This window comes from Ambystoma mexicanum, chromosome 10 (genome assembly GCF_040938575.1).
Source record: "Ambystoma mexicanum isolate Mex_15411 chromosome 10, UKY_AmexF1_1, whole genome shotgun sequence".
In the NCBI taxonomy this organism is placed as follows: Eukaryota; Metazoa; Chordata; class Amphibia; order Caudata; family Ambystomatidae; genus Ambystoma; species Ambystoma mexicanum.
The window spans coordinates 350,199,880-350,215,470 of record NC_090932.1 but is presented as its reverse complement, the minus strand read 5'-3'; positions in this window follow the sequence as shown (position 1 = coordinate 350,215,470).

The window sequence follows — 15,591 nt, the reverse complement described above, 5'->3', positions numbered from 1 at the left end:
CAGCAGCAACGTGGTGGGAGCCATGATGGCTCGGGGCCTTCGACATCGGAGGGGCAGGCATCGGCCGGAGGGCAGGAGGACCCAGGACAGAAAGTGTCTTCCGTGTGGCAGCGGTTGGGCCACGCCATAGATGCGGAGCGGCAGCGGGCGGAAGAGTCACGGCTCACGATGGTCAGGGCGAAGAAATACATGCGGAGGGCCCTGAGGCGAGCCGAGTGCCTCGAGGCAATCCGCAGGGGGTTCGAGGTGGACACGTCGACAGCCCTGCAGACCCTCGGGCCATGGAGGAGGACCGCCTCCGGGACATTGAGCAGGAGTTCGATGATGCCCTGGCCCGGGGCATCCAAAAGTGAGCCGTCGGACTAGCCCGCTGCTCTTGTAAATAGTTCTGTAGTTAGTGTTAGGTTTCCTTTGGTTTTGCATTTTTTTTGGACCTTTTGGACAATGGGCCACATTTTTGTATATAGTTTTTTTTTATTAGATAGGTTTCATTTCTTCTGTTGGGATCATGGACCCTGGCTTGTTCATCTGTATATAGTTGACTGTTGGATTTTTATTTTTTTTTACAATTTACCCTGGAGCAATGGCTTTCATTTATAATTTTCCGTTGGATTTCCTTTTGTGGACTGTGACTTTGGACACCATTCCTTTGAATTATGATTTTTGGTTTTGCATTATTTCACGGACATGCTGCTTTTTATTTTTTTAAATTCCCATTTATGTTTGTTTATTATTGATCCAATTTAAGTTTCCTTTAATACATATTTTTTGTTCAAACTTCAATTTGTAGTATCATCTCATTGGTTTCATGCATATTATGATATGGGTTTTGAGATTCACTGACACCCATTGGGTGTATGTGAGGGACGTGTGTTCATTTCCAAACTTGCAATTGGGGTTCTAACATGTTATTGGCATTTCTAAGTGGGTGGATGCAATACTTGGGTGGGTGTTTGGCATTTGGAGGCTGACCATAGGGACCAGGGATCTAGATTGTGATGACATGTTGGCTGGGGAACATGAGTTGGGGCCTGGTGGAGGGTGCCCCGCAGTGCTGGAGGGTGGGGGGGGCAGGGGAACATGAGTTGGACATGAGTGGGGGCCTGCTGGCAGGTGCCCCACCGTGCTGGGGGGTGGGGGTGCAGGGGAACATGAGTTGGGGGCCTGTTGGAGGGTGCCCCACTGTGCTGGGGGGTGGGGGTGCAGGAGAACATGAGTGGAGGCCTGGTGGAGGGTGCCCCACAGTGCTGGGGGGTGGGGGTGCAGGGGTACATGAGTTGGACATGAGTGGGGGCCTGCTGGCAGGTGCCCCACAGTGCTGGGGGGTGGGGGTGCAGGGGAACATGAGTTGGGGGCCTGCTGGCAGGTGCCCCACAGTGCTGGGGGGTGGGGGTGCAGGGGAACATGAGTTGGACATGAGTGGGGGCCTGCTGGCAGGTGCCCCACAGTGCTGGGGGTTGGGGGTGCAGGGGAACATGACTTGGGGGCCTGCTGGCAGGTGCCCTACAGTGCTGGGGGGTGGGGGTGCAGGGGAACATGAGTTGGGGGCCTGGTGGAGGGTGCCCCACAGTGCTGGGGGTGGGGGTGCAGGTGAATATGAGTTGGGGCCTGATGGAGGGTGCCCCACAGTGCTGGGGGGTGGGGGTGCAGGGGAACATGAGTTGGGGCCTGGTGGAGGGTGCCCCACAGTGCCGGGGGGTGGGGGTGCAGGGGAACATGAGTTGGGGCCTGGTGGAGGGTGCCCCACAGTGCTGGGGGGTGGGGGTGCAGGGGAACATGAGTTGGGGCCTGGTGGAGGGTGCCCCACAGTGCTGGGGGGTGGGGGTGCAGGGGAACATGAGTTGGGGGCCTGGTGGATGGTGCCCCACAGTGCTGGGGGGTGGGGGTGCAGGGGAACATGTGTTGGGGCCTGGTGGAGGGTGCCCCACAGTGCTGGGGAGTGGGGGTGCAGGGGAACATGAGTTGGACATGAGTGGAGGCCTGCTGGCAGGTGCCCCACAGTGCTGGGGGTGGGGGTGCAGGGGAACATGAGTTGGGGCCTGGAGGAGGGTGCCCTACAGTGCTGGGGGGTGGGGGTGCAGGCGAACATGAGTTGGACATGAGTGGGGGCCTGCTGGCAGGTGCCCCACAGTGCTGGGGGGTGTGGGTGCAGGGGAACATGAGTTGGACATGAGTGGGGGCCTGCTGGCAGGTGCCCCACAGTGCTGGGGGGTGGGGGTGCAGGGGCAAATGAGTTGGGGCCTGGTGGAGGGTGCCCCACAGTGCTGGGGGGTGGGGGTGCAGGGGAACATGAGTTGGGGGCCTGGTGGAGGGTGCCCCACAGTGCTGGGGGTCGGGGTGCAGGGGAACATGAGTTGGGGCCTGATGGAGGGTGCCCCACAGTGCTGGGGGGTGGGGGTGCAGGGGAACATGAGTTGGGGGCCTGGTGGAGGGTGCCCCACAGTGCTGGGGGGTGTGGTTGCAGGGGAACATGAGTTGGGAGCCTGGTGGAGAGTGCCCCACAGTGCTGGGTGGTGGGGGTGCAGGGGAACATGAGTTGGACATGAGTGGGGGCCTGCTGGCAGGTGCCCCACAGTGCTGGGGGGTGGGGGTGCAGGGGAACATGAGTTGGGGCCTGGTGGCAGGTGCCCCACAGTGCTGGGGGGGTGCAGGGGAACATGAGTTGGACATGAGTGGGGGCCTGCTGGCAGGTGCCCCACAGTGCTGGGGGGTGGGGGTGCAGGGGAACATTACTTGGGGGCCTGCTGGCAGGTTCCCCACAGTGCTGGGGGATGGGGGTGAAGGGGAACATGAGTTGGGGGCCTGGTGGAGGGTGCCCCACAGTGCTGGGGAACATGAGTTGGGGCCTGGTGGAGGGTGCCCCACAGTGCTGGGGGTGGGGGTGCAGTGGAACATGAGTTGGACATGAGTGGGGGCCTGCTGGCAGGTGCCCCACAGTGCTGGGGGGTGGGGGTGCAGGGGAACATGAGTTGGGGGCCTGCTGGTAGGTGCCCTACAGTGCTGGGGAGTGGGGGTGCAGGGGACCATGAGTTGGGGGCCTGGTGGAGGGTGCCCCACAGTGCTGGGGGGTGAGGGTGCAGGTGAATATGAGTTGGGGCCTGGTGGAGTGTGCCCCACAGTGCTGGGGGCTGGGGGTGCAGGGGGACATGACTTGAGGGCCTGGTGGAGGGTGTCCCACAGTGCTAGGGGGTGGGGGTACAGGGGAACATGAGTTGGGGGCCTGGTGGAGGGTGCCCCACAGTGCTGGGGGGTGGGGGTGCAGGGGAACATGAGTTGGGGCCTGGTGGAGGGTGCCCCACAGAGCTGGGGGGTGGGGGTGCAGGGGAACATGAGTTGGGGGCCTGGTGGATGGTGCCCCACAGTGCTGGGGGGTGGGGGTGCAGGGGAACATGAGTTGGGGCCTGATGGAGGGTGCCCCACAGTGCTGGGGAGTGGGGGTGCAGGGGAACATGAGTTGGACATGAGTGGGGACGAGCTGGCAGGTGCCCCACAGTGCTGGGGGGTGGGGGTGGAGGGGAACATGAGTTGGGGCCTGGTGGAGGGTGCCCCACAGTGCTGGGGGGTGGGGGTGCAGGCGAACATGAGTTGGACATGAGTGGGGGCTGCTGGCAGGTGCCCCATTGTGCTGGTGGGTGGGGGTGCAGGGGAACATGAGTTAGACATGAGTGGGGGCCTGCTGGCAGGTGCCCCACAGTGCTGGGGGGTGGGGGTGCAGGGGCACATGAGTTGGGGCCTGGTAGGGGGTGCCCCACAGTGCTGGGGTGTGGGGGTGCAGGGGAACATGAATTGGGGCCTGGTGGAGGGTGCCCCACAGTGCTGGGGGGTGGGGGTGCAGGGGAACATGAGTTAGGGGCCTGGTGGAGGGTGCCCCACAGTGCTGGGGCATGGGGGTGCAGGGGAACATGAGTTGGGGCCTGGTGGAGGGTGCCCCACAGTGCTGAGGGGTGGGGGTGCAGGGGAACATGAGTTGGGGGCCTGGTGGAGGGTGCCCCACAGTGCTGGGGGTGGGGGTGCAGGGGAACATGAGTTGGGGGCCTGGTGGAGGGTGCCCCACAGTGCTGGGTGGTGGGGGTGCAGGGGAACATGAGTTGGACATGAGTGGGGGCCTGCTGGCAGGTGTCCACAGTGCTGGCGGCTGGGGGTGCAGGGGAACATGAGTTTGGGCCTGGTGGAGGGTGCCCCACAGTGCTGGGGGGTGGGGGTGCAGGGGAACATGAGTTGGGTGCCTGGTGGAGGGTACCCCACAGTGCTGGGGGGTGGGGGTGCAGGAGAACATGAGTTGGGGCCTGGTGGAGGGTGCCCCACAGTGCTGGGGGGTGGGGGTGCAGGGGAACATGAGTTGGGGCCTGGTGGAGGGTGCCCCACAGTGCTGGGGGGTGGGGGTGCAGGGGAACATGAGTTGGACATGAGTGGGGGCCTGCTGGCAGGTGTCCCACAGTGCTGGGGGGTGGGGTGCAGGGGAACATGAGTTGGGGCCTGGTGGAGGGTGCCCCACAGTGCTGGGGGGTTTGGGTGCAGGGGAACATGAGTTGGGGCCTGGTGGAGGGTGCCCCACAGTGCTGGGGGGTGGGGGTGCAGGGGAACATGAGTTGGGGCCTGGTGGAGGGTGTCCCACAGTGCTGGGGGGTGGGGGTGCAGGGGAACATGAGTCGGGGGCCTGCTGGCAGGTGCTCCACAGTGCTGGGGGTGGGGGTGCAGGGGAACATGAGTTGGGGCCTGGTGGAGGGTGCCCTACAGTTCTGGGGGATGGGGGTGCAGGCGAACATGAGTTGGACATGAGTGGGGGCCTGCTGGCAGGTGCCCCACAGTGCTGGGGGGTGTGGGTGCAGGGGAACATGAGTTGGACATGAGTGGGGGCCTGCTGGCAGGTGCCCCACAGTGCTGCGGGCTGGGGGTGCAGGGGCAAATGAGTTGGGGCCTGGTGGAGGGTGCCCCACAGTGCTGGGGGGTGGGGGTGCAGGGGAACATGAGTTGGGGGCCTGGTGGAGGGTGCCCCACAGTGCTGGGGGTCGGGGGTGCAGGGGAACATGAGTTGGGGCCTGATGGAGGGTGCCCCACAGTGCTGGGGGGTGGGGGTGCAGGGGAACATGAGTTGGGGGCCTGGTGGGGGGTGCCCCACAGTGCTGGGTGGTGGGGGGCAGGGGAACATGAGTTGGACATGAGTGGGGGCCTGCTGGCAGGTGTCCCACAGTGCTGGGGGGTGGGGGTGCAGGGGAACATGAGTTGGGGCCTGGTGGCAGGTGCCCCACGGTGCTGGGGGGGGTGCAGGGGAACATGAGTTGGACATGAGTGGGGGCCTGCTGGCAGGTGCCCCACAGTGCTGGGGGGTGGGGGTGCAGGGGAACATTACTTGGGGGCCTGCTGGCAGGTGCCCCACAGTGCTGGGGGTGGGGGTGCAGGGGAACATGAGTTGGGGGCCTGGTGGAGGGTGCCCCACAGTGCTGGGGAACATGAGTTGGGGCCTGGTGGAGGGTGCCCCACAGTGCTGGGGGTGGGGGTGCAGTGGAACATGAGTTGGACATGAGTGGGGGCCTGCTGGCAGGTGCCCCACAGTGCTGGGGGGTGGGGGTGCAGGGGAACATGAGTTGGGGGCCTGCTGGTAGGTGCCCTACAGTGCTGGGGAGTGGGGGTGCAGGGGACCATGAGTTGGGGGCCTGGTGGAGGGTGCCCCACAGTGCTGGGGGGTGAGGGTGCAGGTGAATATGAGTTGGGGCCTGGTGGAGGGTGCCCCACAGTGCTGGGGGCTGGGGGTGCAGGGGGACATGACTTGAGGGCCTGGTGGAGGGTGCCCCACAGTGCTAGGGGGTGGGGGTGCAGGGGAACATGAGTTGGGGGCCTGGTGGAGGGTGCCCCACAGTGCTGGGGGGTGGGGGTGCAGGGGAACATGAGTTGGGGCCTGGTGGAGGGTGCCCCACAGAGCTGGGGGGTGGGGGTGCAGGGGAACATGAGTTGGGGGCCTGGTGGATGGTGCCCCACAGTGCTGGGGGGTGGGGGTGCAGGGGAACATGAGTTAGGGCCTGATGGAGGGTGCCCCACAGTGCTGGGGAGTGGGGGTGCAGGGGAACATGAGTTGGACATGAGTGGGGACGAGCTGGCAGGTGCCCCACAGTGCTGGGGGGTGGGGGTGGAGGGGAACATGAGTTGGGGCCTGGTGGAGGGTGCCCCACAGTGCTGGGGGGTGGGGGTGCAGGCGAACATGAGTTGGACATGAGTGGGGGCTGCTGGCAGGTGCCCCACAGTGCTGGTGGGTGGGGGTGCAGGGGAACATGAGTTAGACATGAGTGGTTGCCTGCTGGCAGGTGCCCCACAGTGCTGGGGGGTGGGGGTGCAGGGGCACATGAGTCATCAAGAAGCTCATCAAGAAAAAAATCTCCTCCTCCCTCCCTTCACCTAGGCCCAACACCCTGTCATCAATGGGGTCCAACAGGGCACCTCTCCAGCTCCCATCCTCTAAAACCTTGACATGAGCCTCCTACCTGCCTTTATTCAGTCACATAAACTAACCTGCTACAACTACACAAACACCCAAATGATCTTTAATATCTCTAACTCTGCCTGCACCCCCCACCCCAACCTCACATCCTTCCTCACATCCTTCCACACCTGTGTATAGGCGCGTTACAAATGCCATATCATATCGAGCAATGGATGACGGCAAACCACCTCCTCCTCAACCCCAGAAAAACAGAAATCATTATCTGTCAGAAGAAAGCTTTCTTCACCCACACCCTGGCCATCCCCCCAAGGCAATTCCCCAGCCACATCCGTCATAGTAAAGAACATGGGATTCACCATGGACTCTGAACTGACACACTCACACCACATTAACACTGTGTCTAAATCTTTCTGCCTACACCTCAGCATTTTCAGATGCATCTTTCCCTACCCCTCCTACCCTCACAGAGTAACCTCAATATTGGCCAACATACTCTCCTGCCTAGACTACCCCAATTCCCTTTACTTGTATGCCCCTGCATATCAACTCAGAAAGCTCCAATAGGCCCAGAACACAGCAGCTAGGCTCCCACTTGCCCTTGGCACCAGAGATCAAATCGGACTACCCTCTGTGTCCTCCACTGACTCCATGTTGGGTGACAGGCCACTTTCAAAGTCGTGTGCATCATCCACTGCACTCTCCACAAGACAGGCCTAGAATACCTTCAACAGAAACTCACCAGTTTCCAACCCAATGGACACCTTTGTTCTGTTACTGCACTACTCCTTGTGATCCCTCCCTTCAAATCAAATAGAATAGTGGGATACTCCTTGTCCATCGAAGCCCCCTCAACCTGGAACTCAGTCCCCCTTAGCATCCAATGCATAGAGGATCAACCTGCATTCCTGAGGGCCCTCTAGACCTGTCTTTTCCCTGCTGAATCCTGACAAATCCCTGCCTTGTTCAGACTAGTTAACTACCTTTCTATTAGGCCGGGGCAGAAATGGACTCAAAATGAAATTACTGAGTGATGTTGAGAATAATCTCCAGCAGACCTCACAACAGAATCCATGCCAGATGTAAGAAACCAAGAAACCAAACCGATTATACAGGTACATAGCACACTCCATGATTATGGAACATAGCCGAAGGCAAGGCCTCCCAGGAGCAAGCATCTGCAATTATACACCTTTTTCATGGCAGATCACTCATCACCTCTGCCATTAGAACGCAGCTATCTTCCACGACACAAATTTGGCCTAGCTGCACACATAATGAGTTTCCTGCTCTCACATACTCTCCAGATGAGCTCTAAGCGCTCATCCATATGCCATCTTGATATGGGTAGCTAGTAGGGACGTGGCCACCCGTACCGACCTTCGCATTGGCTAAAAGGCACACACACATACTAAACTCATCTGACAAATGGTCGCACACCGTGGAATTCAGTCCCTCGAGGTCATTCACCTACAGGCACTATACAAATGAAAAATGACATTACCTTACAAAAATGCATAAACATTTACTAACAGATTACTTAAGAGCTAACATCATTCCAGTGGGGTTTCAGGTGTGTAATGAACCGTGCCTCTTCTTTGATGAGGAGGAATATAAAAAATCCTTTTCACATGTAGCAACTAAATATAGTAGAGATTGGATTGTATTAATGATTAGCACAGCACAAGGACCTAAAAATAAAAGAAGAACTAAATAGTGCAGCATTGACTTTTTGGCAGATACCACCATTCAAAATGCCAAAGGAAAATTGGAAGTCATCCAGAAACAACAAGAATAACTTTGAACAAAAAGATGGACAAACTAAAGAACTAATTACAAAACTTTAACAAAGAAAAAGTCTATCAATGTTCAAGTCCAGATTAAATGGCTCCTGCCAATGTCGGCCACTTTGATCAGAACTACACAGGGAACTTTGTGACCTCACATAAGAAATGTGTACCCTTTTTGGACACCTCATCAGGATCTTAGCCGCAACTGGGCAAGGGGACATGGGAATTACAGACGTAACAGAAGACATTTTTTAGGAAGAGGCCATTTTAGATAAAGATCAAGAGGATAGTTTCTACCGCTGATTCAAACATTCCGCCAGATAGAACCTCAACCTCAATTAGAGGTGTTTCAAACCAGGAAACAAGCCTACAGGAAATGACACAGCATCCAGCCATACTTAATATGTCCTCCAAAGCACTTATTAAGAATGTTTCGGCTATTTTGGAAAAGGGCTTATTATCTGTGCCGAAGACGAATACTTCCAAGATGACATTGGACATTGATATACAACAGTTTTGCTGAAAAACACGACTAAGAGATTTCTTTGGTACTGAGATGAGTAATACCCAGGTCACATCGGGAATGACCCTCTTCAGACCTAAATCAGACTCAAAAAAATTATAAATCCCCTTCAGTTGATCACAAGAAAAGCTTTAACTTCAAGGAAACTGAATGGGATGGAGTTAAAGATGTGAGAAACGATGAGTCCATTGTCATTAAAGTGCAGACAGAGGAGGAGGGATTGTCATTTGGATGCTGAGAAATATGATGCAGAGGCGTTGAAACTAGGCAACAATCAAGAACATTACCATAAATATAATAGGTATCCCACCAGTATCATTCACAGGCAGGTGTCCCAGATCACTCAATAGGGGATAGAGATATTCTGCTGTTGCTCATATATTCGCTAGCAAGCCCACAGACCCTTCGTCTTCTCCTCTAATCGAGTACAATGTAATGTATTCTGAAGAGAACAATGATAATACAATATCCATGTACTCTGCCACTCCTCATGCACCCAATGACACTGCTATGCATTCAGAATCCCATGCACCCAAGGGCAAGTCTCTGAACATCTCTGAGGCACTCACCTCACCCTGCATGGGACTAACAACTATGCATGCTGCCAAATTCCCTTACCCCTAGTCTTGCAGACTCATTTGCCACATGTTCTGTGTCTGCTACTGACAAGGCTGCCCCCTCTCCCCTTGCTCATGACGTGAAACATTTTGATGTGTCTCCAATGCATAATGGACCTACCCATGACACCATAAGGCACTCAAACACTAATGCACAACTCAGGAAGCATTCCAACGTGCTGCCCACTCAACACATGACTACTAGAAACAACTCCTCTAAGGCTTCCACCCCCGCTACGCTGGACCACACCAAATCCGACACAGCACAAACTCCTCCACTCATCTGTGCCCTCATTAATGCCCTGTCGTTCCCAGCCCATGCCATGGACATATATGACCTCATTACCAGCCACAATCTAGACCTCCTTATAATCAGCGAAACCTGGCTCCACAAAGCTTCTGGACCAGCACTAGCCCTATCAATTACTCTTGGCTACACAATATTCAGGCAAGACCGCCCACACCTTAAAGGAGGTGGGGTTGCACTCATAGCACGAGAATCCATCCCAATCAGAAAGGTGGACAGTGATCTAGGCAACCACAGTGACCACCTGCTCATCAAGCTAAGCCCATTCCCCAACTGTACCATCAGCTTCCCCATTGTCTACCGCCCCCAAGGACCCGCCACCGACTACCAGGCCTCCTTTCTGCACCATCTTTCTAACAACTTAAAAAGAACTAACAAATCCATTCTTGTAGGAGACCTCAATCTGGACCTAAATGACCCTGATGACTCCTCAGCCAAATCCATAGATAGGGTCATAGCGATTCTCGAGTTTAAACAAGCCATCATGAGTCCTACCCACATTAAAGGTCACACCCTCAAGTGAATAGCACAACAAAACGGCCACCTCACTATCAAATCTAACTCCCCTTTCCTTGGACAGACCCCCACATCATTCTCTTTGATCTGATCACTACCAAGGCTAAACCCAGACAGAGACTCCCCTTCCCCTGGCATTCACAAGGAGCTCCCACCTGCTTAAGAAAGAAAGGCTCCTACCCCACCTATCCGTGCCTGCCCTCAAGCCCCTTTCCTCCAGTGACCCCGAATCTCTGGGAGACACACTTTCAATGTCATTGTTACCAACGCAGTAGACTCAATTGCCCCTCTCACTTCAAGAAAGCTAATCGCACTAAGCACACCAATGCCTGGTACATCCCTAACTCCTGGCTCTACGGACCATGAAAAGGGAAGCTCTCTCTATTTGGAAAGACAAACCGAGCAACTCCACAAAACTAGAGTTCAATAAAATAGCCAAGGAATACAAAATTGCCATCATTAAAGCCAATGTGTCATTCCTATTTCAGGCTCGCATAGTGAGGACGAGATCCACATCAACAAAGTGTATCACAAGTTTCAAAATTGGATGGTGGCAAATGGCCTGGCTCTTAATAGTTCAAAAAAAGAACTAATGCTTGTTGGCTCAGACACTAAACTTGAGAAATTGGGTTTGATATATAATAATTTTAATATAGAAAGCTGCAGTATTGAGGTTCTGAATAAGCTGAAGACTTTAGGTATTCTTCTCGATAAAAAATCTAAATATGAAGGCCCAGGTAAACAGTCTGGTCTAGACCTCTTTTTATTTCATCAAATTGTTTCGCCATCTTCGCCCTCTAATCTCTGAAACACTAGCCAGGGCCATTATAGGCTCCAAACTGGATTATTGTTGTAGCCTGTTAGTGGCCATATCCCAAACAGACCTCCAATGCTGCCGGCTTATCCAGAACGGGCAGTGAGGGTCTTTAAGGGCCTCCACAGAAGAGACTATTGGGGTCATTCCGAGTTTGGAGGCAGCCATGGTGCCATTAGCACCATGGCTGCCTCAAAACTAGGGTCTGGGTCCGGGTAGGCGGAATGGGGACTTACCGGGACATTCGACCTATGCGGACCCGGTAACTTCCCATGCCGAATATCATTCCCCATTCCCATTCGAGTCCCCATAGAGCTTAATGGAAATGGAGAAGGTGCTAATAACGGGCTGGCAAATAGCGGGCCTGTTATTTGCTCCCTAGTCCCCTAACGGGGCCCACTAAGGACGTCTGGTCTGACCAGACGTTTTCAGTGGGTCCCGCTAGTGAACCTCGGAATAGGCGGTAAGGGGTTACCTGCACCGGCATCCTTACCGGTGACGGTAACCCCTTACCGACCACGTCAGAAAGACCCCCTATGTGTCAGAGGCAAGGAGGAGTCTCCATTGGCTCCCTATATAGGCTAGGGTGCATTTTAGGCTTTTACTCATAAATGCCATCCTATCTAATGGAAGCCATCGTAAAATAAAACTAGCACACAGTCCCTGAGATCAGTTAACACAAACCTTCTCAATACCATTCGTTGCAACACCAATAAAGCATGCAATGGAACATTTAGTATTGTGGTAGCAACCACTAGCTTGGAATTACCTAATGCTGGCACTGAGAACCACAGCCTTGACAGAGGTTTTTTAAATGAAACTGAAGACTGTTCTCTTTTTCTAGTTTCAGTTATTAAGATATCCAACCGATGTCATGGTGCAAGCACCCAAAACTCTGAAACTGGTGGGGCCATCCCATACTTTGGCCTCCTTGGGGGCTTATCAGGCCCCAGCCAGGCTCACCTGGACTCAGTCCTGGCGCCGCTGGCGACAGGCTCATGGAGGTGTTAGCTACATGGTCCATTAACTTGGCTCTGAGAGGCTGAGCCATTCAGTTCAGGGTGTGGCCTGGAACTACTTTACCTGAGAGACGGGATACGGAGAAGAGGACTATTTTCTTGGAACTACTTGCAAGGCTATTCAAACTGCACCCAGCAATCTGAACACTCTTCGCGTTATTCTGCACTCCTGCAGCGTAACGCTCACCGTGTCAGATCAGCTCTTGCTTCCTTCTGCCACGCCCGTCCAGAGTCTTCCATCGGCATCTACAAACAGAGAATAACAGGAGTTATTTAAGCATCGAAGGCCTTACCTGCAGTACATCCAGATCTCATCTCATGCTTTCCCACGGACTGCTGCATCTGCAGAACAGAACGAAAAGTACCCTCTCGGGTAGCTATTCACCTGATCGGCCCGCTCCAGGAACTTCATCGGGCAGTTCTTCACTCAGCAGCACGCCACAGCTCGTCACCGTCACACAGAGCTTCCATTCTTCTTCCTGGAATTGCGCTGCACCTGCTGAACAGAAAAAGACAAGCAGGTTATTCGCACGTAGCAAAGGAAAGCTAAAGAGGTGAACTTTCGCGCGCCCAGCACAGCGCTAAACTTACTGGCAGGAATCCTGAGCATCATTGTCAGGAGAGTCATCCATCACCCGAAGGTCGCTTAAAAGCCGCACCTGTAAGACAATAACGGACATTAGTTATCTTGAACAGAAAGACTTAAAAGCAGTTATTCCAAGGAGTTATTGGAATAAAGACTTACCTGCTTACTCCCGGGCCTTCTACTTCAGCAACATCCTTCGGATCAGTGAAGTAACTCGATCCAGGAAAGACTGTGAACTGCGCCCCTGCCAGAGTGTGCAGGACGGAGCGCTCGCCCATTAAAAAACCGAGGTGAGCCAGACGAAGAGAAGGAAAGATACCATTGACCAGCTCCCTTTGGGAGCTAATATCTCCTTTCGACTTGCAGTCGAACATCTCCTGAAGCAAGGACTAAGGGAGACTCAAGCTAGCATCCCCAGTCAAGCAGAGCAGCATCAGGACAGACATCACCCTACGCACACGACTACGCCCCCGTGGAGACCACGTGAGCGTGACAGAACGCAAAGCCTTACACAAAATTATCTACCTGGGCGTCATGGAAACCTCGGAAACTGATCAGCTAGCTCAGCTTTTGGGGGAACTCAAGGCCAGGGTCCATTCGGCTAGACAGGAAACCAATGCTTTATGAAGAGAACTGATTGTAGCCAAGGACCGCACCGACGATCTCGCCAGACAGCTGCTCCAGTCAAAGGCGGGCCAGACGCCGCTACCCGGGGTGGGGTCAATGGTACCCCCCGCATCAAGCAATCCAGTGCAGGTGGTCCTCCCAGGAGCTGTACCCTTGGCACCCCCAGAACAATTCGCTGGGGATCCGAAAAGGTTTGCAGTGTTTATGAACCAGTGCCGTCTACATTTTCTATGCAGGGCAAGAGCCTTTCCACACGACCAGTCCAAAGTGGCTTTTTTACTTTCATATCTTAGTGGCAGTGCTGCTGACTGGTCGGTACCGCTGGTTAGTTGGGATGATCCCATTTTGCGAGACTTCCAAAGATTCCAATTGGATATGGAGAAGCTGTTTGCCTGGCATTGTCAAGGTCAGGCATTAGATAATGAGCTTTTGTCTTTGCGTCAGGGCAATCAGGATTTGTTAACATACATCGCGACCTTCAACAGACTGGTTGTGGAAACTGATTGGCTGGACGACAAGAGAACAATATTTTTTTACCATGGTCTGAGAGGGGAGTTAAAGGACATTTTAGCTCAAGTGGGAAACCCACCCAGGGACTGTGCTGAGTACATAGTCTAGGTAGTCCAGCTAGATCACAGACGGCAGAACCGTAAGGCAGATCATGCTAGAATTGATTCTAGAGTATTTGTGTGCCTCAAGGAAAATGCCTCCAAGACCACCGATGTGTCAGAACCGATGCAAACTGGGGGAGTACGAGGGCCGTTAACCAAGGCCGAAAGGGATAGGAGAAGACACAACAGTTGTGTTTATATTGTGGTTCAGCCAGCCATTTCAGCCAGCCATTTCCTCAAAGAATGCCCAGTGAAGCCACCCAAAAAGGCAGTAGCTAAGGTTGAAACAGAGTCTGAGCCGGAAAACTTCTCCGCCCGGCAGGTGTAGAGGTCTGCTTGCCGAGCGAAAAGAAGGACTCCCAGACCTCGCACCTAGTTTTGCTTATGTCCTTATAAACCACCAGCAACCGTCTCGAATGCATGCAGTCAGAGCATACATCGACAGTGGAGCCATTGGAAATTATATGGATCAAGAATTGGCTTCAAGGATGAAACTTTCCCTTTGCGAAAAGGCAACAACAGACCACAGTCGACAGAACTGAAATAGCTTTGGGTTCGGTAACACACTCCATGACTGAGATGACTCTTTTGTGCCAAGACGGTCATCGGGAAACCATAGTGTTTGATATAATCAAGGCCCCACAATTTCAGATAATTCTGGGTATGCCATGGTTGGAATCACACAATCCTTGCATAGACTGGCGTGCCAAGAGGTGGACCTTGTCAGTCTACTGTGTTCAAACTTGTTATCCAACTAAAGGACCTTTGGTCACTGAAGCAACAATGATCATGGAACCAACCAACTCTCTACCTCTGGTATATCGAGACTATCATGATGTATTCCAAAAGGATCAAGCCAACACCCTGCCCCCTCACAGGTCGTATGACTGTCAGATCGACCTAGTACCAGGAGCACAGATTCCGTGTAGTCGAATCTATGCTCTCAGAAAACCAGAGAACCTGCATTTGGGAAAATATTTAGACTAGTATCTGGCCAACGGTTTCATCCGCCCATCCAAGTCCCCGGCGGCTTCACCATTATTCTTCGTGCCTAAAAAGGAAGGTGACCTTAGGACTTGCATCGACTACCGCGCATTGAATCAGGTCACTGTTAAACACTGTTACCCGTTGCCTCTGATTCCTGACTTATTGGATCCAGTTAAAGATGCCCGGATTTACACCAAGTTAGACCTCCACGGAGCTTACCACCTGGTACAGATCAGGAAAGGGGACGAATGGAAGACTGCTTTCCGCACCAAATACGGGCTATTTGAATACCAGGTGATGCCTTTTGGCCTTTGCAACGCCCCAGCGGCATTCCAATATTTCATGAACGATGTTTTGCAAGAAATGATTGATGTGTGTGTCGTAGTATACATTGACGACATTCTGGTATACTCCCCTCCAGAGCAAGAACATGTGAAACATGTCCGAGCAGTTTTGGACAAACTTCGACAACACAAACTATTTGCAAAGTTGGAGAAGTGTTTTTCCATGTTACTGAGGTTGAGTTCCTCGGATTTGTCCTAACCCCCATGGTGTGTGCATGGATTCACGAAAGGTGGATGCCATTCTCAAATGGCCGTCGCCAACCTCGATTAAAGGAGTTCAGAGTATGCTCAGATTTGCAAACTTCTATCGTCGCTTCATTCCAGGATTCTCGCAACTAGTGCAACCCATCACCACTCTGTTGCGCAAAAACAAGCGTTTTCAATGGTCCGAAGAAGCTGAGAAAGCCTTCCAGGAAG